Below are 25250 nucleotides of genomic sequence, written 5' to 3' on the forward strand. Positions count from 1 at the left end.
GCACAGAATGAATAAAACTTTAAGTATTGAGGCCTTCCTTTAAGCGGATGACCACAGAAAGACTCGAAACAAAGCAATGGGTCCCATGATCGTAATATTTTATTAATAAGAAACCCTCGCTACTCACATATGTCCTATAAAGTAAACTATGTAGGACTTTTCCAATCACTCCTTAATCCTTTCATTCAGGTTAATCACCTGATTACACGAACCAGTAAGTTTGATAAGTTAGCGCAAGTTGTAAAATATTTAGCTAAGGTTATGCCGCTTCTAATGTTTCTTGAAAATTCGGTTGCCTCAAGGGAAGAGTAGACCATTTTGACCCTTAAACATGGAATGCACTAGAACTTTTTGCAATAACTGTAGGGTTAATTAGCCAAAGTTTTTGTATCAGTAGCTAGCCAAAATCGCTCCTTGTATGCCCTTTAACTAAAGCAACTGAAGTCCTTTTGGGTTTGAGAGGGTTGCTCCGCAGCACCCTAATTTGAACGACTGTAACTGATTTTCACCTACATCGGTGACATCGAAGGCGGAATTTTTATTACGTTGCAGTAGCGTTTAATAAAAGCCCCGTAGGAAAAGGCTGATACCAAGTAAAGGGGATTAGAAAATTCACGCGGTACGCCTGCCTGTCTTAAGAAGCTACTAAAATTCACGGACTGAAAATGTTCGGCGTGGTCGTATCAAATCATTTCCGAATTTTTCGGACGTATACTTTAATGGTGCTTATTTTCGGAATGGAAACGTATCAAATCTAATTCCGATGAAAGACCATATATAAACATGCCTAGCACATCTGAAAAACTTCGAATCACTTCTTGCTAAGAGTGACCTCTTACAGCTTGGTAAGAACATAGACATTTTCGAAGTGAATGATTTTAAAATCTCTTATAAGACCTCGGATTTATTAACCAAATTCACAACCACTAACCCTACTTGACTTATAAAGCGTATAAAAGGTTTCAGCTGTCTTACTAACTAAAGAAGTTCCACGAATGCTTCAAAATGACGAATGAAAGAAGAAAATTCACTCACCTTCACTGATTGTATGTACTTTTATGTCGGCGTTTTTACTAAATTTTCTTAAACTCATTAAGCTTGGATGGCGTTCCACCGGAGTTTAAAGAGCGGACTGATAAAAACTGCAATTATTAAAAAAGAATTGATAGAAATTAAAAGTAACTCGTATTCATCTTCGAAAGCTGCACTCACACCTTAACATATGTTTAAGGGGATGGGGTGACATAAGGTCAACGGTCATGATTGACCTTATGATCACTTCAAATGGCCATAAAGTCAATTGGACTATGTTCACTTCTAAAATCCATAAGATCGCTCTACTTTGCGACCCTTTCAATTTCACTTAAGTACCATTTGGAACATTACCGTTTGACCGTATGGTCATTTCGGGGGAGTCTACTATAAAATCGTAAATTTTAATACGTAGAGGTGTAAAAAAACAATTTACCTTAAGTTCAATTGAGAAAATATGGGTTGATTCTATTGATTCTATGATTTCGATAAACAAATTAGTAATAATTTCAATAAGTTGTCCATGGTCACCATTTAAAAATTGATGTTGTGACCATTTTAATTGAAGCGATCATAAGGTCTATTGACGTTATGCACGTTGGCATTATTTCACCCCGTTCAAGAGGAAGTTTGTGTTAATACCAGTATTTTGTCGGTGTGCATTGGATCTATTGTTGTATCGGTTACGGAGCTAAAATTTTCATGTTTCAAGCTTGAAAGTTCTACCCATTTTACTTAGTGTCTGCCCTTTGCTTCTTTGTTCTGCTATATATTTTGCTTTCAATTTTTGGTTGACTACTGTGCATATGGAACCTTTTATTGCACAACACGTCTTCCAAATGCACGTATGCATATAACTGTCAAAATATATTGCTTGTTCATATGTATTTAATTAGCGAGCTTTGCTCATATTGCTTTATACAATGGTTTTTGTAATTGATATAAGAGAAAAATTTTAAGTTTACAAACGGCGATGGTTACTAGGACATGTTTCTGAATTTCACTTCTTCATCAGCTAGCTTTTCGGGAGCTGAGCGTTGAACTCGAATCTCCAACAATCATATTAGTGCAAGCCCTTAGCTGCTAAGCCATATGAATGTCCCGTTGTTCGCTGTACAATTGGCCTCTAAGAGTTGCCTTTTTGTGTATATTCCTTTTGAATTACAATTTTTCTCTAATATCAATTACAAAAACCATTGTATATTGTTTATTGTTTAAGCCTTTGGATTACAATCCTTACAAACTAAAATAGAAATTTTACTTAAAATATTAAAAACAATCTACTTATGGTTCCGTATGAATCCAACTACTTGTAGAACTGAAAACAATATTATCAAAAAATTAGCTCTAGCGAGCGACAAGTGCAAAGCAACTGTGCTACTCAGGGAGTTGAACTCACGAATAGCGCGATTTATAGGGCATTATTAGCATAGTTAGTTCTAAAGTTATCACCAGAGAAAGGATAAAAATTCCGCATAGTGCGTTGTGGGGCATTGAAATGAATCTTTTCCAACAAATATTTATTTCATAAAAACTTTCTGTATTTCTCAATTCTGTGTATAGCTGTAAGACTACTTGGTCTCCAAATAAAAGCAGCGTATTCTAAATGAGACCTGATAAAAGATGTATAGAGCAGTTTGATAGTATAGGGATCAGAAAATTTCGAGCTATTACGTCTAACAAAACCAAGCATGGAGTATGACTTGGAAGTTATGTAATTCATATGGTTGGTTAAAGAAAACTTAGTATCAAAGATTGCGCCAAGGTCCTTAATCTCACTAACGGATTGAAGATCACAATTAGATATACTATATTTTGTATTCAAAATATTAACGGACTTAGAAAAGGTCATTTTAAAACATTTAGACGTGTTCAAAGAGAGACGAGATTTCTCGTACCACAGATGTAGCTTATTGATGTCGTTTTGTAACACCACGGCATCCTCTGGTGCCCTAATTATTGAAAATAACTTTAAATCATCAGCATAGAATAAACACTTAGCAAATGAAAAACAACTAACTATATCATTAAAAAATAAAACGAATAGTAAGGGACCTAAAATACTTCCCTGGGGAACACCAAATACAGCTAGATTAGAAACTGTTGACCTATCAGCGATGAATCCATGCTGATAGGGAGAAATGAGAGACTTAACAGCAAAGCTCAACTTTGCATTGACCGGATGTTCAAAAAGTTTTGAAATCATATATAGGTCTATAGTTTCGGACATCATTCTTGTTACCGCTCCTGAAAACGGGCGTTATGGAAGTGTGCTTCCAATCATCAATGAGAGTCTCAGATATAAGAGACTTATTGAATATTAGTTTCAATGGATTAATCAAAGCCAGACAATTTTTTAGCAAGACGGCTGAAAACCCGTCGACATCTGTTTGAGAGTAGGATTTAAGTTTATCAATGGCTTTACTTATATCCTCAGAAGAAAGGCAGAGAGCTCCAAAATTAAAGGAATTGTCCTGATTGATTGAAAAATCATGCGGTTGATTGTTAACATCCAGAGTAAAATTGTATTTGAAAAAATCTGCAAATAAATTGGCTGCATCACTTGGGGTTTGTGCAGAATTGCCATCAAGGAAAATCCCTTTAGGCACACTGGCACAACATTTTTTAGACTTTATATAGTTCCAAAAAAATTTGGGGTAAGATTTTATGTTAACCTCAATATTACGAATATATTTATTGTAGAGAGATCTATTCAAATTATTAAAAGTCCTTAAATAGTGCCTATATTTAGCAAAGAATGTGTGATTCTTGGTACATTTAAATTTTTTAAGATATTTGCTCTTCAGGTTCCTCAGTTTTCTTAAGTCCTTCGAGTACCACGGCAATTTGTAAGGTCTTTTCTTCCTTCCGGAATCTTATCCAAGCAGTGGTTGTACAAAATATGTTTTATGATTGTTTAAAAGTATGCAATTATAACCGTTGCATGTAATAACTATGCGAGACTAACAATTTTGTTGTAGTTGTTAAATTTTAGTTACATACATAATATACATATGCACATATGTATATACAACTGTTAATTGCGTAATCGGTCTTAGGTGATGCACATTTTGTTGTCAGGTCTAATATGTGCTTTTGTACAACTACAATTTTTAACATAAACGCGTATACAACTTTTTAAGATTCTTGCATACGCCACCGTTGAAATAGCATAAAATTGTTTGAAACATGCTTTTGTCTAATTGTCTAATTCACTGCACGTTTTATATGGTTTATATGCGAAAAATGTTGTTAAATCGTAGCGTTGGTATTTTCTTCTTATTTTGGCTGTAAATATTGAAACAAGAATTTTAGCTGGGAAAAAAGGTAACAGCGAAAAATTGTTTCATATGCTCATTAAAACGTACCACTTTGATATTTGTAGGTATTTTTGCAATCAATGATGAAATTTATGTTTTAGTTTAAGTTTTGGATTTCGAATTTTTAATAAAAGAAGACTAACTACAACATTTCTTCTCTTTTACAGGTACTTACGAAACATTTCTTACCCAGTTATTTTCTAACAAACAAGTAAGTGAACTTACGATATAAAAAGAAAATGTCTTCATGTTTTAGCTATTTCCAGAATTTATCATTTCACTTTAATGAATTTAATGATTTCGAGAATATTTCCGTATAGGACTTTAGAGGCACGAACTCTGCATGATAAGCAATCTGAATATCTTTCATAAGCCTAAGCACAGCTGATTTCATATATATTTAGCATGGCGTTGTTTCATTGAGTAATTTAAAACAAAACAAGTAAGGACGGGACTGTCTTCGGCTGTGCCGAAGACTTCATACCTTTCATGAATGGGGCTGAACAATAATCTTATCCCATTCGTAATCTCCGAATAATCAGATGTATAATATATAGTTAGCAAATCTACATACCTAAACGATTTTTAAGATAAATATAAAATAAAAAATAGGTAGGTACTTTGTGTGAGGGTGCAAAGTTTCAGGTTTTTTGTGGCCTGCGTGTAAAAACTATGACTACGAATCACGTATTTCAACAATATATGACGTAAACGTAACTATTTGATGAAATTTTATGAATTTTGAAGCTTCTAGCCGTAAAAAAGGGGCAAAAAAATACAGTTTATATGGGGTATATAATATATGTACCACCGATCTCTATGATTTTTTCAGACAACAATATATGCTATATACGTAAGCATTTGGTGAAATTTGAAGCTTCTAGCTGTTAAAATGGGGCAGAAATTTCGCAAAGTTTCTTATCTGAACAATCGGTTGTATGAGATATATACCACGGATCTCAATGATTTTTTCAGACAACAATATATACTATACACGTAAGCATTTGGTGAAATTTGAAGCTTCTAGCTGTTAAAATGGGGAAGAAATTGCGCAAAGTTTCTTATCTGAACAATCGGTTGTATGAGATTATATATACCACCAGTCTCTATGATTTTTTCAGACAACAATATATGCTATACACGTAAACATTTGGTGAAATTTGAACATATCTAAACGATTTTTAAGATAAATATAAAATAAAAAATAGGTAGGTACTTTGTGTGAGGATGCAAAGCTTCACGTTTTTTGTGGTCTGAATGTAGAAGCTATGACTACGAATCACGAATTTCAAAAATATATGACGCAAACGTAACTATTTGATGAAATTTGATGAATTTTGAAGCTTCTATCCGTAAAAAAGGGGCAAAAATGACAGTTTATATGAAGTATATAATATATATACCACCGATCTCTATGATTTTTTCAGACAAAAATATATGCTATATACGTAAGCATTTGGTGAAATTTGAAGCTTCTAGCTGTTAAAATGGGGCAGAAATTGGGCAAAGTTTCTTATCTGAACAATCGGTTGTATGAGATATATACTATATATACCACCGACCTCAATGATTTTTTCAGACAACAATATATACTATACACGTAAGCATTTGGTGAAATTTGAAGCTTCTAGCTGTTAAAATGGGGAAGAAATTGCGCAAAGTTTCTTATCCGAACAATCGGTTGTATGAGATATATACTATGTATACCACCGATCTCAATGCTTTTTTAAGACATCAATATATGCTATACACGCAAGCATTTGGTGAAATTTGAAGCTTATAGCTGTTAAATTGTGGCCGAAATCGCAAAAAAAAAATATATATATATACTATATATACCATCATACTATATTATATATATCACCGATCTCTATGATTTTTTGACACAACAATATATACTATATACGTAAGCAATCGGTGAAATTTGAAGCTTATAGCTGTTAAAATGGGGTAGAAATTGCGAAAAGTTTCTTATCTGAACAATCGGTTGTATGAGATATATACTATATATACAACCGATCTCTATGATTTTTTCAGCCAACAATATATGCCATATACGTAAGCATTCGGTGAAATTTGAAGCTTCTAGCTGTTAAAATGGGGCTAAAATTGCGAAAATATATATATATACTATATATATACTATATATATACTATATATACCACCATATATATACTATATATACCACCGATCTGTATGATTTTTTCAGACAACAATATATGATATATACGTAAGCATTCGTTGAAATTTGAAGCCTCTAGCTCTTAAAATAGGACAGCAATTACGAAAAGTTTCTTATCTGAACAATCGGTTGTGGGGGATATATACTATATATACGACCGATCTCATCAATTTTTTCAGGCAACAATATGTGCAATATACGAAATTATATGGTGAAGTTTGAAGCTTCAATCTGTTAAATTGAATAAGATATTACAAAAATCCTCTTTTTCTGAAAAAGCGGTTGTATGGAGGATATATGCTATAGTGGGCCGATCCGGCCGGTTCCGACAAATGTCTAATTGGACACCCAAATACACCCGCTCACCGACAGACAGACAGACGGACATGGCTAAATCAACTCAGCTCTTCAACCTGATTATTTCGGTATACTTAATTGTGGGTCTATCTATTTTCCTTTAAGGACTTACAATTTTGGATTTCGTGACGAAATTAATATACCATTTCATTTTCATGAAAGGTATAATTAGTAAATACTACAATACAATACGACATTCCAGCTTCCTACATCTTCCTCGTATATTCTCTGTGATAATCAAGTTCGTTTCTTAAGTCTTTTGTACGATTTCACAATATGACGCTGCTCTTCTTCGAACACTAATTGTTGTCAACAAATTTTGTTTGTTTACCGATTGTAAGGCGTGAGAGTGACGAAGAAAGGTGATAGATAGTACGGACGATTTTTTGTCCTTCACCTTGCTTCTTCCCCCGACATCGAGTCCTGGAATGTTTAGAAAAGAAAGATGAAGCACTAGATGAATAACGGCGTGGATAGAAGCAAAATGTTTAAGATCATGTGCAAATGACACGAAGAAAACTTAATGCTATCAATGGGCATATTCAGTCTATGTGAGGTCTGTATAGACGAGCTAGTTCAACCGAACCTAACATACTTAATTTTTATAGGTCGATATTCTAGAGATCCATCCTTACATAACATTAGACTTGTTCGCCGCTTAGCATCGCAAGAAGTACATTCTATATAGAGTATAAAAAAATGGAATACCTTGAAAAAGTTCTGAGATCCTCATTTAGACTCAAGCACAAACTTCTTTTCTCTTTTTCCTAAACATGATTTTCGCATTTATCTTACATTTAATATTTTCTTTTTTTTCTTTTATGTTTGTATATATATATATGTTTTCTACACCTTTGCTTACATATCAGCGAATAGCTGTGTCATTTACCTTGTTCCACGATCTACTAATTGTGATAGTAAAAGCGGGTGTTGGGCAGTTTCGACATATATGTATCTCGTTTGATTGAATTGCACCAATAAGCGACTATAAATCGCCCAACAGCCAAATAGGGCTCACTTAAAAACAAAAAACCTTACGAAAGTAAAAAACTGCAAAACGGACAATTTTTGCAACAACAGTCTACATGAACCCTCTATCTGCACATTTACATAAAAAGAGAATGCATAAAAACTTTGCGCTTCAAACTTTAACTAGCCCTTGGTTAGGCAGCTGGCGTGTGTAATGTTTGTTTGCTACCTCTCCTATTAGTAGCCCCTTTGTGGTGCCAGTACAATCGCCTTTAGCTAAGGAAATTGTATGAATATCCATAATATAAAAAGAAAAAGCGAGTAATCAATGAGTTGAAAAAAAGTATTATTCTAACAATAAACATTTAAAAAAGTATATTTCCTGGCAGCTGTTAGAAGCTACATAACCAACTATGTAAGCAAATCAGCAGCAAAAGGTCTTCACTTTGGTGTGTAGCAACAAAGGCAGCACTTCTTTTCCTACTCCACCCACTTTTTTCCACGACAACAAACACAAGTCAAGTTAGGCAAGTTTAAGGATAAAAATAAATTGAAGTAAACAAGCATTGTGTAAAGTTGGCTTGTCATGCAAGCAAAGACATTGGCAACGCTTGTTAACCAAGCTGGAAGTCAATTTCCGTCGTTTAAGAGAACAGCTTGTAGTTTTTTCCACCATAGCTTAAAGGTTCTTTTTGAAGTTATGTTCATTTATTTGTTCTACGTTTTATACCACATGAAATTGTTATACTCAACTATAACTAAGCGTAGAGGGAGATGTGCTTTTAATGTAATTGCTGATGGTGTTATTTTATTTTATGTAATGGTATGTTCTGTTATATCATGGTATGTTAATTTATGTTATGTTATGTTATGTTGTGTTATGTCATGTTATGTTGTGCTATGTTATTCATGTTGTGTTATGTTGTCGTGAACAGCTTTTTTGTTTTTGTTTCGTGTAAGGAGACTATTGGTTATGCATTGACCGGAATGCTTTGAGCTTGACTGCGAGGCTTTCCGAGTGTAAGATTTCCTTCTTCCATGAAGGGCTACCCACTCAAACTTAACCTCCCTCCGAGTACCTGTGGGAGCTACGTGAAAATGATATACCCAAGTATGGCTAAGCGAAGAGGGAGATATATTTTTGATGTAATTTCTGATATGTTGTGTTAGGTCATGTAATTTTTTTTATTTTGTGTTATGTTATGCTTTATTATGTTATTTTATACTGTGCTATGTTATTTTATGTTATGGTTTGCTCTGTTATATTGTTGTATGTTATGTTATGTAATGTTGTGTTATGCTATGTTATGTGATGTAATGGGATGTTATGCTATATATTCTGTCGTGAATCGTTTTTTTTTTTTGCTTTTCTTTCGCGTAAGGATCTCCCTACTTCCCTTAAAGGCTTGTTACTTAAACCTAACCTCCCACGGCCCGCGTAGGGGTGTGCGTTACTTGACCTCCATCGCTACTCTCATGCTAATGGGCTAGGCATCTATCTTCGCGTTTGCTGGGAAGTATAGGCCTCACATATGTGCTAACCATATCGCATATATCGCTTCGGCAGATCATGTTATTGATAACACTGTTCGGAGATATGAAGCCAATTATCTCTTCTGCCCTGTTCAGCAAATTGTTCGCATTCGAAGAAGGTTTAGCGTATATCGTCTAATTTTCCACAATAAAGGTAGCTCGGAATTTCAACCCCACACATTCTGTGTAGAAATTGGCGGAAGTAACCATGCCCGGCTAATAATTCAGTTAGATAAAAGTCTACTCGCTTCCGATCCTCTGCCGTGTATTGCTTTCCTTTCCTCAACAAGAATATATATGTATCGGTATGGTTCCCACACAGACCAGGACGGCTTCTGCTGAGATTCGTGTGGTAAGTCGAAGCTGTTCGCAGTGCATATATGCGTTGAACCGGCGTAATTATGTAATTAAATTTAGTGCAGAGTTCAGAATCTAATGCTGACGTAAGTAGCCATTGCTTACTTACTTACTTAATTGGCGCTTACTCTACTTAAATTCGGTATTATATGCGCTACCCTTTCGAAGGCTGGAGGAGTGTACTTTCTGGTATGCCGAATCGTGGAAGACTGTCGAAAGTAATGTTGCAGAGATCGGTGCCTAGTACCGAACCCTGGGCAGCTTCACCTGCCAAATTCACCTTTCTTTGACAGTAGGTGGTTTCTTTTGTTACATGCCACTCTCTTAGGTAGTCGCTCAGAATTTTAACCAGGCAATAGCCTTCTATTGTATCAAGCAATGTCCTCCCATCTGACTGAGTTGAAAGTGTTCTCAACGTTTAGCGGTAATAGCAAGAATACCGGGCTTGCTTGAACGACGTTGTCTCCACTATGTTTTTCACGCCAGCAATGGTCTCTATTGTAAAGTGAATTCTACGAAACCCATGCTGCCGCTGAGACAGTCCAGTGAGACGTACTCCATTGCTCTCGTTAGGCGTTGCTTCAGGAGGCTCTCCATTACTTTTACTGCAATCTTCATCATATATAAAGGCGGAAAGACGATGGATATTTGGAGTCTTCTTTATCCTTCGGAATAAAAATTAGCCGTGCTGCCTGACACCTTATGGGGAAAATTCGTGCTTCAAGTCATTTTTTTTACCTATTCAGCAAAACTTCTGGGCACATATTTGGAGCTAACTCAAATGCCTCCCAGGGTATTCCGTCAGGCTCTGGAACATTTCTAGGTTTCTTGTTGCACATGGCTGTTTTGAGCTCTTCTTCGAGGATCGGTTCGCGTTGCGGTCTTCCTCGGTGGTGTGCCCGTCCTCTATAAGTGGTTGTGTGGGAAAGAGAACGTCCATATGTCTCATTATGTACGTGTCCCTAAACTGGTTCGGTGGCCGCAATTTTATGCTATGCTACGTTATGGTATTTTTACCTTTTATCCTTTTTATACTTTATACTGTTATGTTATCTTATGTTATGTTACATTATATTTTTGTTATGCTTAAGTTTTGTATATTGTTATTTTTACCTTTTATCTTTTTTATGCTTTATACTGTTATGTTATCTTATGTTATGTTACATTATGTTATTGTTATGTTTAAGTTTTGTATATTATTATTTATTACGTTTTGTTGGTATGTTCTGTGATACAACTTTAAGTTACGTTATGTTATGTTATGGTATGCAATGCTTCGTTATGTTATGTTATGTTATGCTATGTTATGTTATGCTTTGTTATGTTATGTTAAGTTATTTAATGCTAGGTTATATTATTTTATATTTTGTTTTGTTATGTTAAGTTATTTAATGCTAGGTTTTATTATTTTATATTTTGTTATGCTATGTTAAGTTGTGCAACTCTAATGTTGTTTTACTTAAATTGAAATTCTTTTTCCATCACAAGGGCTATGCAAGCTATGCCTTATCTGTAAACAATGCTGTCCTTACTTATTATTCTACTACATATGTATATATGTACGGCTTTTTCTATGTTTCCTTAAGTACCTTTGCATGTACGCCAATAAGGCTTAATATGCGATTCTACTTCACTCAGCTGCATATAGCAACATTTATTTGTGCTTTTCTGCCATTGTTAAAACTTTCGAGTTTTTTTCTTTGTTTGCAGTTGGGCATTACAAACAATGCTTGGAAGGAACCCTTTGAGCCTCTGGGGCTGCATGTTTTAGGCAGTTATTTATGGTCATAGTGTCAGTGTTAATCAAATAAGAAAATCTATTTTGTTTGTTGTTTGCATTTGTGTTTGCATTTTTTAGCAATTTTTCACTGATTTTACTACAAAAGTGTTGCCTTTAAAGGGTCCCGTATTCCCTTTGGTTCAATTTAATGATGGGAATCGCTAGAGGCAAAACAATGGAGCTTTAAAAGGATTGATGATTGTGCATTTGAAAAAAAAGAGAACAATGTAGAAGATAATGTTAGCGAAAAAGTACATTTGATGTATTAAAAAGAAAACTAGTGTAGAACAATGATATTTTACGTTCTAGTGTTGTCCTACTCATTTATGGACTTTGTGTCATTATTGAAAATATAACTTCCTTTTCGAAACCAATTACTGATGTTCGTCCTTAAGAAAAATATAACAAAAAAATGCAGTATTATCTTGTGAGGTGTTTGTTGTTTTGATGCTAAAGAGCCTTTTTTTTTTGTAACGCTATATTTATCAGTAACCTTAGTGAGATAACGTACGTCTGTGAGACGTACGTCGTTTTAATTTTGCTCTCAGTCTAGCACAATCGTAAAGAGATAACATTCTCAGTTGTCTCAGCTACCATTACCAGCTTGTCAGTGGGGTGTGTTTTCAGTAGTAACTTTTTTGTTTGCTGAAATATATACGATTGTTTTTTAAAAATACGTCTAAGAGACGTATCGTTATCTTTTACGTGACTACAAATTTTATATGTAATTTTTGCCTAAAATGGTAATTTTAGCTAATATTTTTTTTTTTAAGTATAGTTTAAAACAGTTAATTCATTCAATTGAAGTACAAAAAATGTATTTTATTTTAATTTTTTTGCTATAAATTGAAATCCTTCGAAAAAGACTAATTTTTGTATGGATAAGTCCAAGAAAAGTCAAACTTAATTTTTAATTTATTAAAAAAAACAATATTTTTCTTTAAAAACATTTAAGACAGGTGAATATATATCAAATATATGATTAAAAAAAAAAAAACAAAAAAAATGGAAGTTTTTTATATCTTTAAGGCCCTTAAACTTGAATACGTCTCTCAGACGTACGTTACACTACTAAACAAATTTTGATCAACTTTAGTCTCCAGGAATAGAATAGGCCTTTCCTAAATGAAATTTTCTCCTGATTCCGAATATTACTTCCATTTTCCTGCGGCAGAGCTAGTTTCCGAGATATCGGCGAAAATATGAAAATTCCCATTTTTGCAGAACACTACTTCATACACGTACGCGAAAATGTGTATTTTTCATTTTTTTCTTTTTAAACTGTTGAATTATGCATTATACTAATTCCCATAAAAATTTCTTGCCTTCACCCCCTTAAGTATCTTCAGTAGTTTGGCCACTATGCCAAAAACGTTCAAAAAATGTTGCAAAAAAAAACGAAATTTTTTACAAAATTTCAGATTTAACCACTTTAAAATCGGAAAAATTCTATTGGCGAAAAGAAGTTAGCCCTCCTATGTTGTAGGTAATTTATTTACGAAAATTTTAAGCATAACAGTACAACAATCAGACGTGCCGTTAAGACTATAGGCTCGTTAACTTGCAAGCGTCTATCTTTTATAGAGACAATTTTTTTATAACGTTTTATTATAGACATATGATTGCACGTTAAACTGTATTCAATTGAGTAATATATGTACAAATCAGCAATTCAGTGAAAAACAATAACGACAACAACATTAAATATATACATATCTACATCTAAAAAAGTCAAATTGAGCGATTTTACTGAGGGACGTGGGTACTTTTAGCTACCCGTTTATAATTTTCTGTGTTTGTCTCCCGTATTATTGTACAGCAAAAATCTCCCATCACTTCTTCATTCCAAAAACCTTGGTAACGCTTTTCAAAAATAATGAGGTCTTGGTGAAACCTTTCACCTTGTTCATCACTTTCAGCACCTAGGTTTGCGGGAAAATTATCCAAATGTGAATGCAAAAAATGCATTTTGAGGGACATGTTGCATTTCATAGCACTGTAGTTTTTCAACAAGGCTTTGACCATCTCTCTATAGTTGGGATCTTTGTTGTTGCCAAGAAATCCACTAACGACTTGCTTAAAGCTGTCCCAAGCCGCTGCTTCTACTGATGATAAATGATTCCCAAAATTTTCGTCTTTCGGCAACTTTCTAATTTGCGGACCAACAAATATACCTTCTTTTAATTTGGCTTGAGTTATTTTAGGGAAAAATTTCGTTAGGTACTGGAAGGATGGCGCGTCCTTATTTAAAGCCTTTACAAAATTTTTCATTAATCCTAATTTGATGTGAAGTGCTGGCAAAATAACTCGCTCGGGATTTACTAAAGGCGGGTTTACGATATTGAAGGCACCTGGTTCGTACTCAGCTCTTGGTGGCCAGTTTTCTTGAATATAATGGGTTTCTCTAGCACGGCTGTCCCAAAGACAGAGAAAACAGCAATATTTAGTGAAACCTCCTTGAAGTCCGAGAATTATAGCTACAACCTGGGATGTATTTCATATACTATTTATTTTAAATTGTACCACCGAAACTGCTTACCTTTAAGTCCGCACAAATTTTCCAATTAAACTGTTTATATTGAATGAGCTTAAGTAAATTGGATATGCTTAAATAAGTTTCTTTAGTATTCTCAGAATGTGCCACTGGTATTTGCGGTAACGAATTTCCTTTATGCTTTTAAGCTATGCTTTGAACTGTCTATAAACAAGTGCCAATCATCCACTTTATTTTCTAATTTTAGTGCTTCAAATAAACCTTGAACATCGTTGCAGTAGCAAATATATTCACTTTTTGTAAAAAAAAGAAGAGAAAGTCTTGTGCCTATTTCGAAATTGGGAAGTACTTGTCGAAGGGCCCAGGCTGCCCCATTGATACAAACGAGATCCTAGAACTTCGCTATCAAATTTCGATAACTTCAAATCTCTGGCCAAGTCATTAAGTTCGGCTTGTTAGACTCGACTTGGGAGCTCTCCTTCTTGTTCACTGTCTGAATTTTCTGCTTCGGAGTCACTTTCGCTTGAGGCTTCAAAAATTATAGGCGGCCTAGGTATGGGTAAAGTATCGTCATGTAGTTTTGGTTTTTTAGCTGATGCCACATTTGGATAACTTATTAATTTCAGGGGTTCAGTCCACATCATTGGAACACCAAACTTCATGTTATGACCTTTACCCGATACCCATCTCATTAAAGTTAATCTACAAGAGGCGCAAATAAAATGAGGTGTCCAAGATTTATCGAGATTCTTTACACGGAAACTGAAATAATGAAAGTATGCTTCTTTGACAGAATTGGTTATTTTCCGAGCTGAGTTTCCGAAAATATAATGTCCGCAAATAAAGCAAAAATCAGCCGGATTATTTTTACATTTAAAATCTCTTTTGCAACAACCCATTTCGTAAACACATCTACCGATATAGTATGTATAAATTTGCACTACAATTTGCAAAACAAAATTTACAATAAACATTAGTGACAATTAAATACTTGATGTCTTTTTAAATGTATTAGACCCTAAGGTAGAGTGACCAAATGAAATGTCTCGCCAATTTTATAAAAGTAATATTAAAATTTTAGGATAGACGCTTGCGAGTTAACGGGGCTAGAGTCTCAACGGCACGTCCGATTGTTGTACCGGTATGCTTAAAATTTTCGTAGTTAAATTACCTACAACATAGGAGGGCTAACTTTTTTTCGTCCATAGAATTTTTTCGATTTTAAAGTGGTTAAATCTGAAATTTTGTAAAAAATTTCTTTTTTTTCTCAAAATTTTTTCAACGTTTTTTGGCATAGTGGCCAGACTACTGAAGATACTGAAAGGATGTGAAGGCAAGAAATGTTTATGAGAATTAGTATAATGTATAATTCAACAGTTTAAAACGAAAAAATGAAAACTACAAGTTTTTGCCCTACCTATATGAAGTAGTGTTCTGCAAAAATGGGAATTTTCATATTTTCGCCGATATCTCGGAAACTAGATCTGCAACAGGGAAATGGAAGTTATTTTCGGAATCAGGAGAAAATTTTACTTTAGGAAAGGCCTATTTTAATTTTGGAGATTTTTTTTTTGTCGAGTAGTGTTATCTTTCTAGGGTAAAAAAATAACGTTATCTTTCTAGGGTTAATATTTACATTAATATATGAACCAAGTTCGTTTCTTCGTTCTTCTGTTCAAACTCACATATGCGCTTAAGAAGTTTTGGTAGTCTTACACACACAGTTAATTTCAATGTTCTAAGTTCAAAAAGAGCATAAAATAAAATTATAAGTGATGCTTATTCTTAATGAAACCTAGAAATAAAATTTTTATTTCATAATTTTGCTTCAATGCCTTTCTTACGCATGAGCAATTTACCATTGAATTAATACTTAACTGATGAGCCAGATATAAAAGAGGTTTTAAAACATAATGCGAAGTTTTCACACTTTTACTTTCGTGACGGAACATTAGAAGTAATTTCTCAGCCTCACAGCTCAAAATGAATATTTAATGTGATTCGTTTGATGATAAATCATGTGAAAATAAATCAACACATACAACAGCGAGTTCGTTGCCTTAGTCTTTTGTTTAATTGTGATTATACTATTGTTAAATCAAAGCAAATTTGTATGGCAAGTGCGTTGCTTGTGTCTTCTGTGCAAACAAGCAATTTTGTAAAAAAAAGTGAGAAATAAATAAATTTGTATTTTTTTCTTTATTTAGGTTTTGGTTGAAATTTTAACATTTTTTTCAATTACTTCATTAAGTTTAATCACCTTGTTTAAGTGTAGAATATACTTTTGTATTTTAGAAAATTCAGCAGTTTCTTCATGATGGGAGACTTTGAGATTCTTTTCTTAAAAAGTGGGCGTGACACCGCTCATAAACGTGGAATTTCTTGTGAATTGTATTGTTTGACTTACACATCACAGCAATTTGAGATTTGATTAAGAAGATATTTTTATTCCTGATGACTGTAACAAGATGATTAAAAATGAGTTTGAGGAGGAAAGGTGTAGACTATGTAAGCGGCATGGCATTAAACAAGCGTCTCCATAAATCACATATGGTATAAATTTTAAATGAAGAATTTTCTAAGTATGTATGTTTCTGTAATGAGATTAGAAGGAATGAATTTGGCATCGAAGCGTAATTTAGTAATTAAAAACTTCTTCCTCCGGCGTTTACAAAATATCTTAACGAACGACTTAATCAAAGTGAAAAAGTAAGTTAGTCAATCACTATTTGTTTTGTGATTGTGAGAGAGATCTGTGAGTAGTGAAGTTGAGAAAAAGACAGCGGGGAGGGAAAAAGTAAGAGGTAAAATTAGACATAGATAAAGGAAGGGAAGGAGTAAAGGAAACGAGAATTGAAAAAAGGAAAGAAAGAGAAAGAACGAAAAACGTAACATGAAAAAACACAAAAAACAGACGAAAATGGAAAAAGGAAAGTAAAAACGAATAAAAGCAAGCGAAGAAAAAATTAATTTGATGTGTTGAGAACCACCAAGCGGATTGGAATATTCTCACGCTTGACATGCCTATCATAGAGGCGACTAGAGTCCACAGACCCGAAGATTATAGGGGTCGTAAATTCGTTACCGATGCATTCGGCCTAATGTCAGAAGATGCTAGAGCCGGACCGGCAAGAACTGCCCACGTCCACAACCTTCGTGGAGAATTTTTATGCTTAAAACAACAAATAGCAACAACAAAGAAGAAGAGAATAAAAAAATTATTATAAAGAGAAATAGATATAAAAAACGGAGAAAGAGAAAGGGGAAAAGAAAAAGGGAAAGACAAAAAAGTCATAAACGAAATAAGAAAGAAAATAAGTGGAAAAAATGAAAAATAAAAGGACCAAAAAAAAAAACAAAATAAAAAATATAGAGTAAAAGAGAAAAAAATAGAATTAGAAAAAGGAAAAGAAAGTATAAAGAAAAGATAAAAAGTGAAAGAAAAAGAAACATACAAGTAATAACTAGGAAAATGAAAAAAATAAGAAAACAAAAAGTAAGAAAAAGAAAAGCGAAAACGAAAATACGAAGAAGAAGGAAGGGAAAAGAAAAAAGGAAAAATAAAAAGAAACTAAACAGAAAAGGAAAATAAAAAGGACAAAAGGAAAATAAAAAGAAGAAGAAAAAAGAGAATAAAAAGGAAAATAAAAATCAAAGAAAATAAAAAAAGAAAAAATACGAAAAAAAAAAATACTTTAAGGGAAAACGAAAAAAGAAAAAAATTAAATGAAAAAAATAAATAAATATAAAGTACAAAAAAAAAAAAAGAAAAAGGAAAAGAAAAACAAAAAGAAAAATAAAAAGGGAAAAGAAAGTTAAAAGAAACCGAACAGATTTGCAAAAATAAAATAATTAAAAGGAGAAAAGATAAATAAAAGGTTTAGGAAAAATAAAAACGAGGAAAACTAAAAAAGAAAGAAAAATGAACGAAATATGAAAATTAAAAAAGACGGGAAAATTTTGAAAAAAAAAACGGAAAATGTAAGAGAAAAATGAAAATTTTGGAAACGTAAAAATCAAAATAAAACGTAGAAATAAAAACTAGACAAAGGCGGATGTATAAAATATAACAATGTTACGCTGTCGCTATCCCGAGGGGGATATCCGAGTGATCAAGTTACACTTTTACTCGAACAAACTTCAAAGTTTGACTTAGCCTTCATACTGACATCGATCTCATACATTATACAATCCCTAATGAGGGATCAATAAGTTACTTTGTTTCAGGCTCAGGACTATTTGTTGAAAAACACAGTAACGAGTCGCACGTTTTTCTTGGATAGTATTATCAAGCTTGCCGTGTTGAAGTACTTGTTATTCTCAAGGATATGGGCTATGTTGTATAGAATTAGCAGAGGCGCAGTGGGCAGGCAAGCTGAACAAGAGACGATACCTAGTCCTCTCACCACCTTAAAACTTGTACAGCAATATAAGTTGCGGCTTAGTAATTTTTCCAAAGAAAACAGGCCTACTATGCCCTGGCAAGTGAGCCACTTGGAAGCTCATAGGAATGGCTGAACGCATGACCAGAATGAACTGTGAACAACACGATTTCTTTCGTCGTTAAAGGCATGATTAGAAATGCTTGCGAATATTTAACAAGATCTACATTGGGAAGTATGCAGAACTAACTTAACCTAAATCTAGTCCCAAAAGTGTCAAAAAGCCAAAAAATAAATTTATTTAGCAAACTTTTTTGTTTTAACAAGAAAGAGAAAAAAACACCAGTTGCTACCCACATTTACTACATACGTCAAAAGAAATTTGAATACGTGATTTCCAGCTGAATTGAAGCTTACGTATTTTGCGAGTGATTTGCTAGAAAAATATGCCGCAAAAATGGTCAATGGACAGTTATATGCAAATAAGCTTGACTCATTAATTTGTATTATTAGTTTGCAAACACATCATTATTAGCGCAACTTTATAAGATAGTTTTTGTTTTTGTTTTTGTTTTTAAGGAATCGCATTTGTACCTTATCTATTTTACATAATGTGACGAAATTGAAACATTTAAATGTATTTCTATTGTGTTTAGAGGAACTTGTTTCATTTAGCGTTAAAGCCCATCACTATGAATGGCTTAAACATTTCTTGTCAATCCAATTTGATTAGAAATACCAATAAGGAAAAACATGATTGAGACACAAATGTTAGATGGCAATATTGAAGTGTGTGTTTGATGTGGAAAAATTGAAATAATTTACATATTTATTTGCACAGAAAAAAAAGGTATATGAAAAAAAAAGGCACGTTTATACAAATTAAGCACATACTCGCACAAACAATACAAACATTTTGTAACATTTTTTGCGATGCTAAGAATGTTAGATTTTGCTGAGACAATTATGGGGCATTAAAAGATCTTAAAATATAAACTTGAGCAATAAAATAAAATTTTTGCAGTGAAAAATAAATAAAGACTTCCCGAATTTGGGAAAAGTTCCTAAAAATATATATTTGGAGATAATAAAGTTTAAAGTTCATTGGCTATATCAAAAATAAATTATGAGGTGAAGCGAAAATATAAATATTCAAAATTTTGCAATTTTTAGAATTTGATTCAGCTGACATAGAACTACCATTGTTACGGCACAGACACCGAAAATAGAAAGAGAGGTCGACACCGAAATCGTAGTAAATTTTGAATCAGAATCAAGGGAAGCAAGTGATTGTTCAGCGCAATAACTCGGCTACTTCAACCCATATGCAAATATAAGTCTGTATGTATGCATTTTAAAGGCGATGCTGTCTAGTTATCCTTACGAAAAAAGGTGTGGGATGACCTAGAAAGTTCTACCTAGTAGTTGTTGTGTTAACGATAAAGACACTCCCCGAAGGATCTAGGGAGCGTTTTAGTTGTTGATGGTCCTTTGCCGGATATAGAACCAGTACGTCATGGTAACAAAGCACCATTAATGTACTAGCCCGACCATCTCGGGAACGATCAATATGACCACATTAAACCTTCTCGGCCATAACGACCCCCCCCCCCCCCCCCTTCCTAGTTCCTTGAGGAACTTGGGGTCGCCAGATCCTCGCCTGCTCAATATGTATATGATACATTCATATTTGCAACAAGATTCCCCTCGCGTAGGTGCGGTTGATAATTGGATTGCGGAAGCTTTGAAGCTATAAAGCTTTGTATTGTGCTTATCAACCCCTTGAATCCAGTTCTACCCAGTCATATCATATAGTTTAGTAAATAAGCTGGCTTGCTTGATCTGGTGCGTATATATCCGAAAAATGTAGTTAACGATTCCCAATCGTAGTTTATTCCGCCTTTTTGCAGCAGCAGCAATAACAAAATTCCAATACGGAAATTGGAACCAAAAGCGAAACTCAAACTTGCACTGAAAACGAAACCGAGATCCACACCGAGAGCGGATCTGAATTTGTAAATCTGTCAGCAGCCGAAGCCGGAAAAGAAGGCGGAAGAAAAACTAGAGTCATAACCAGAACCGAAACTGGAACTCTTGCCAAAACCGTAACCGAAAACATAACTGAACAGAAAATGGAGCTAAAATTCTATAAAAATTTCAGCCAAAAACGAAAACGAAGTCAGAAACGGAACTGGGCATGGAGTTTGCATTGAAATTGGATCAAAAAAGGAATTCGGAAACGAAGCTGGAGCTAGAGCTGGCATTCGAACCGAAAGTGGAACCGAAACTCAAAACGAAACCGGAACTTAAATCGGAACCGAAAAGGAAATCGGAAATAAAGCAAGAACTGCAATTCCTACCGAAATTGTAAAGCGAATTCGAATATGGCGACGGAAGCGAACCCCGTAACGAAACAGAAACTTAAATCCGTACCGAAACCAGAATAGGAGCTGAACTAGAAACATAACCAAAAGCGAGACACAGCTTTAACCGAAGTCAAAACCAAAATCCGAACTGAAAATATTATTGCGACAAGAATTCCTTTCTTGAAACCCAAATCAGACGTAAAACTCATACTTCAATAAACACTGGATACCAACTCAGTCTTAAAGATAATCTGAAGCAGAAGGTGATCCGAAACTAAAATCAAGGAATTGAATCAGTCGGAAAAAGTGCAAGAAGCAATATAACCCCTCCCCTCTCTCTCTTTAATCCACCTCAAAATCGTTTGCGAGATTCATAATTCTCAAATATCTGGAACCTTTGTTTTGATACCTTACATACATAAAGTGAAAGAGCTCGTATTGCACTAGTGCTATTAGAATAACGAGCATAGCTTAAAGATTTTTTGCTTCATTAGTGCAGCGGAAAATAAATAAATAAATCCAAATACTTTATGTTCAACCATCGAACGTATTTTAGTATGCAGAAAGCTATTTAAATTTCATTATTGAAATTAAGTTAATAGCTTTGTAATTAACTCTTGTTCCCTGTTTAAAAATAGGAAATCAAGTTTCATATATTGTCTTTAGTAAGTAAAGATAAGCAAACTGAGCAATAATTAAAAATTATACACAAGTAATCTTATCTATTGGTATACAAAACGTTAAATAAAATATAAGCAATAAACTTAAAATAGTATCGATTTAAATTTATTTAATAATTTGGGAAAAATTTAAACAACGTGACATCAGGACGGACAAGGCGACAGCTGTTTCGATTATACCTTGTAAATCTCTTCAAAGCCTTTTCTCCCGGGAGTGGGAGTCGAACTCGCACCCCTACGATAGTTGAAATGGTTGTAAACGCATTCAGCTACGTCATGCCTGTTGTGAAGTCTTTCCCAATTGCCTTCTTTTTGCATATTTTAATCTTTTACACATTGCATACTTCGTATGCAATTATGTGTTAAAGCTATGCTTGGTACGGCGGTTTTCAAAGAAACTTTGGTTTTGTTGCTGTTTTCGTTCTATTTATAGAACTACAACGAATTAACCAATTTTGTCTGTTTGTATGATTTTTAATAATCGGGGATTGCCCATATTGCTTGTTTTTTTTTTTAAATGTATGAAAACATTTATTTGAATTTAAATATTGTTTATGTAAATAAAGATAAGCTACAGATAATCTAATTTTTACACAAATTGAAAAGACAAATAGATCATTAAATAAAGAAAAAATTATAATGAGCATTTAATTTAAGTGATTTGGTATTAGTAGTGAACAAAAGACTTAAGAAATGAACTTAACGCTTTTCATGCACAGTATTTGCCAAACATATCCTTAAAGCCGCGCCATCTTCTGAACATATGAAAAATCTTTAATATTAGCATATCTAATAAAACAGAGCTTTTCGGAAGCGAAAATAGAAAAAGAACACAAGAGAGACTTTCATGGTCTTAATAAATAAAGTGACTATTCGACAGGAAAACAAGTTAAGCTTGATTGAATGGTGCTGAGAGTTAATCTCATTTGACTCCTTAATCAAAACCAAAAGTGATGTATATTGAAACGATTTTCCGTCATCTCTTGTCAAATTTGGTTTCGAGACAAACCGGAAGCTTCTAACGAGAGATCGAGTATGTTTTGTATTGAATTGTCCTAAAATGCATGCAGCTCATTAATCTCCAGAGAGAAGTGTGATCATATTGCACACCAAGATCAAAGCAGCTATGAACTCAAAAATCGCTATATTCAGAAATTGATAAAAACTGACTGTCTTCCAAATGCAACACTGAAATTTTTATTTTGTACAAAGTCTTTTCTCGCTTATAAGTAAAGGCATAAGTAAATCAAGCAGATATGCAGTTCGGTATTCTTAACCTTAAAATGTAAGACTTTTGAGTTAGCTTATATTGCTCTAGGTTGTAGGTGTTGCAGGAGTCATGAGCCTAAATGATCTTAAATTGATCTGGAACAGCCATTTTAGGAAGACGTTAGGATTAATCTTAATATGTTCAACAAACTATTTACACTTACTTACTTACTTAATTGCCGCTTAACCGTCTAAATGGGTATGGCCGTCCAACAAGGCGCGCCAGTCGCTCCTTCGCTCCGAATACCGGCGCCAATTGGTCACAACAAGGGAGTTTAAATCGTTTTCCACCTGGTCCTTCCAACGGAGTGGGGGCCGCCTTCTACCTCTGCTTCCATAGGCGGGTTCCGGTAGAAACACTTTCTTGGCCGGAGCATCATCTTTCATTCGCATAACATGGTCTAGCCAGCGCAGCCGCTGCGTTTTAATTCGCTGGACTATATGGACTATTTACACAGCTATAATTATTTTACTTTCCAAATATTTGGCTAGTTTTTGTTTATTTTGTTGCTCTTTGTGTTGTTGTTGTTCTTTTTCCGCCATTGTGCATATTGTAACGAATTTACTTTCAAATCATCTTATTTGCAACCTTCTGCTGAGTTTCGAATCACTAAACTGTTGAATAAATACATAACTCAATACTCGATAATGCAAAATGGTCTTTATTAGACTACTTTTCAAAATAACACTTATATTGCTCGACAGATAGCCTTTTATACTGTCTGGTTTCCTCGTTGCATACTTCTAGGCTTTTCCATTCCAGAACTTACTAGTTAGTTATCAGCTACAAAATCATCAGCCACAACTACGTTTATAGCTTCTCATATGCGCGTGAGTAATACTTGCACAAATTATTGCCCTATCTTGTGAGCACCTCAGATAAGATATATGCATGTGTGTGCGTTGCTTCTCCGCTGCGTGTACGTACATATGTGTAGACATAATGATTGAATTATTGATGTGAATCAAGTCACTGCTTAGCATCGGGTTAGAGATGACAGTACCCCTTAGTGTTGCTAATATTCGTAACAATATTGTTGTTCTTCTTATTATTATTGACCTTTCTGCTGCTCAAGCTTTTCTTGTTGTTGTTTGTGTTGTTGTTCTTTTTTGACTTTTTATTATTTTTAGGTTTCGTTCGTCTTGCTGCTCTTCTTTTTCTTGCCTTTTTGTTTGTGTTTGTTCGGGTTAATATTGTTGTTCTTAATGTTTATGTTATTTCTTCGTTCTTCTTTTTATTGTTGTTATTATTACTCGCATCAACTTTGCTGCTTTTTCTTTTCTTCTTCCTCCTTCTTGTTGATTTTGCTGTTATTTGTGTTCTTTATAGATGCTACTATTTTTTCTTCTTAATTTGTTTTTTCATTATTTTATTTCATTTTTGTTCTTTTTGCCGCTCTTTTTCGTTATTGTTATTGTCATTTTTCTTTTTTAATTTTTATTGCTTTTTTCGTTCGCTTTGCTGCTCTTATTTTTCTTGTTGTTTTGTGACTGTTTTGTTTTTTATTGATTTTGTTTCTTCTAGTTTCGCCGGCATTTTTACTGTGGTTGGCGTTGTTGTTATTTTTATTCTTTTCGAATTTGCTGTTTTTTGTTCCATTGGTTTTCTGGTCTTTCTTGTTATTATTTCTTGCCGATTTAATTGTTATCTGCAATTTTGATTGACTTAACTGTACTTGATGTTATGTCGTCTGTTGTTATTTTTACCTTTTTGTATGTTTTTGAGTTTGTTTACTTTGTTGCTCTTTAGTTCTGTTTTCGTCCTTGTTTTTATTGTTGTTGTTGTTATTATTGATATGGACTCAGCTGCTTTTTTGTTCTATATTTTCTTGTTGTTATATTCTTTTGGCTTTTGTTGTTATTTGTGCTTTTATTGCTTTTACTGGTTTTTTCTTGCGATTTTGCTGTGGCTGTTCTTTTTTATTGTTGTTCTTCTGTTTGGCTGTTTTATTGGTTTTTAATAATTTTTATTACTGGTTTTTTTTGGGAAATTTTTTGTTATCTGTGGTTTTTGATTGACTTGGCTGTTCTTCTTGTCAGTTGTATTTGTTTTTTGTAATTTTTTCTTATTTTCTGTTCTACTTGTTGTTTTATCATGCTTTTTGTGCTTCCCAGTTTTACTTATATTCTTTTGGTGTAATTGCATTGCTGTTTGATTTAGTTTTTTTTTTTCATTCTTGATTTATATTTGCTAAACTTTTCTTTTCTCGTTTTCTTTCTCTAGTTGCTCATATCTGTTCTTTCTTTATTGCGACTTTAGCTTTCCTACCTAGTCTCATAAAGTTGCAAATTGTTATCTAATTTTCTAAAGTTCTACAAAATTGGTTCCATTGACATGTATCATATCATGCCATCTTTGGAATTTTCAACGTATTTGTCAATAAAGATTATTATCTGTAGCAACAGTTAAGCTCATAAAGTGTCGTAAAAATAAAATATATAAATGCTAGTAAACAGAGTAGCCAAATACATAACATAAAGAAACCGACGATTGAAGCTGATTCGAATCTTTAATTAATTGAGTTGAAT

At 33.7% G+C, this 25250-nt stretch overlaps 1 protein-coding gene across 9 annotated transcripts in view; it reads left to right on the forward strand.

Moving 5' to 3' along the window:
* The window catches only part of LOC137239353 (pneumococcal serine-rich repeat protein), a 175371-nt gene that overhangs the window by 50795 nt on the left and 99326 nt on the right, over window positions 1-25250 (forward strand). For 2 of the 9 annotated variants that reach the window (XM_067764550.1, XM_067764549.1), the window contains exon 2: window positions 4520-4563. The exons of the other annotated variants lie outside the window; for them this stretch is intronic. The gene's annotated coding sequence lies outside the window, so the exon portion shown is untranslated. The remainder of the gene's footprint in view (window positions 1-4519; window positions 4564-25250) is intronic. 9 annotated transcript variants of the gene reach the window in all.

The sequence above is a fragment of the Eurosta solidaginis genome, chromosome 2 (genome assembly GCF_040869045.1).
Source record: "Eurosta solidaginis isolate ZX-2024a chromosome 2, ASM4086904v1, whole genome shotgun sequence".
Classification (NCBI taxonomy): Eukaryota; Metazoa; Arthropoda; class Insecta; order Diptera; family Tephritidae; genus Eurosta; species Eurosta solidaginis.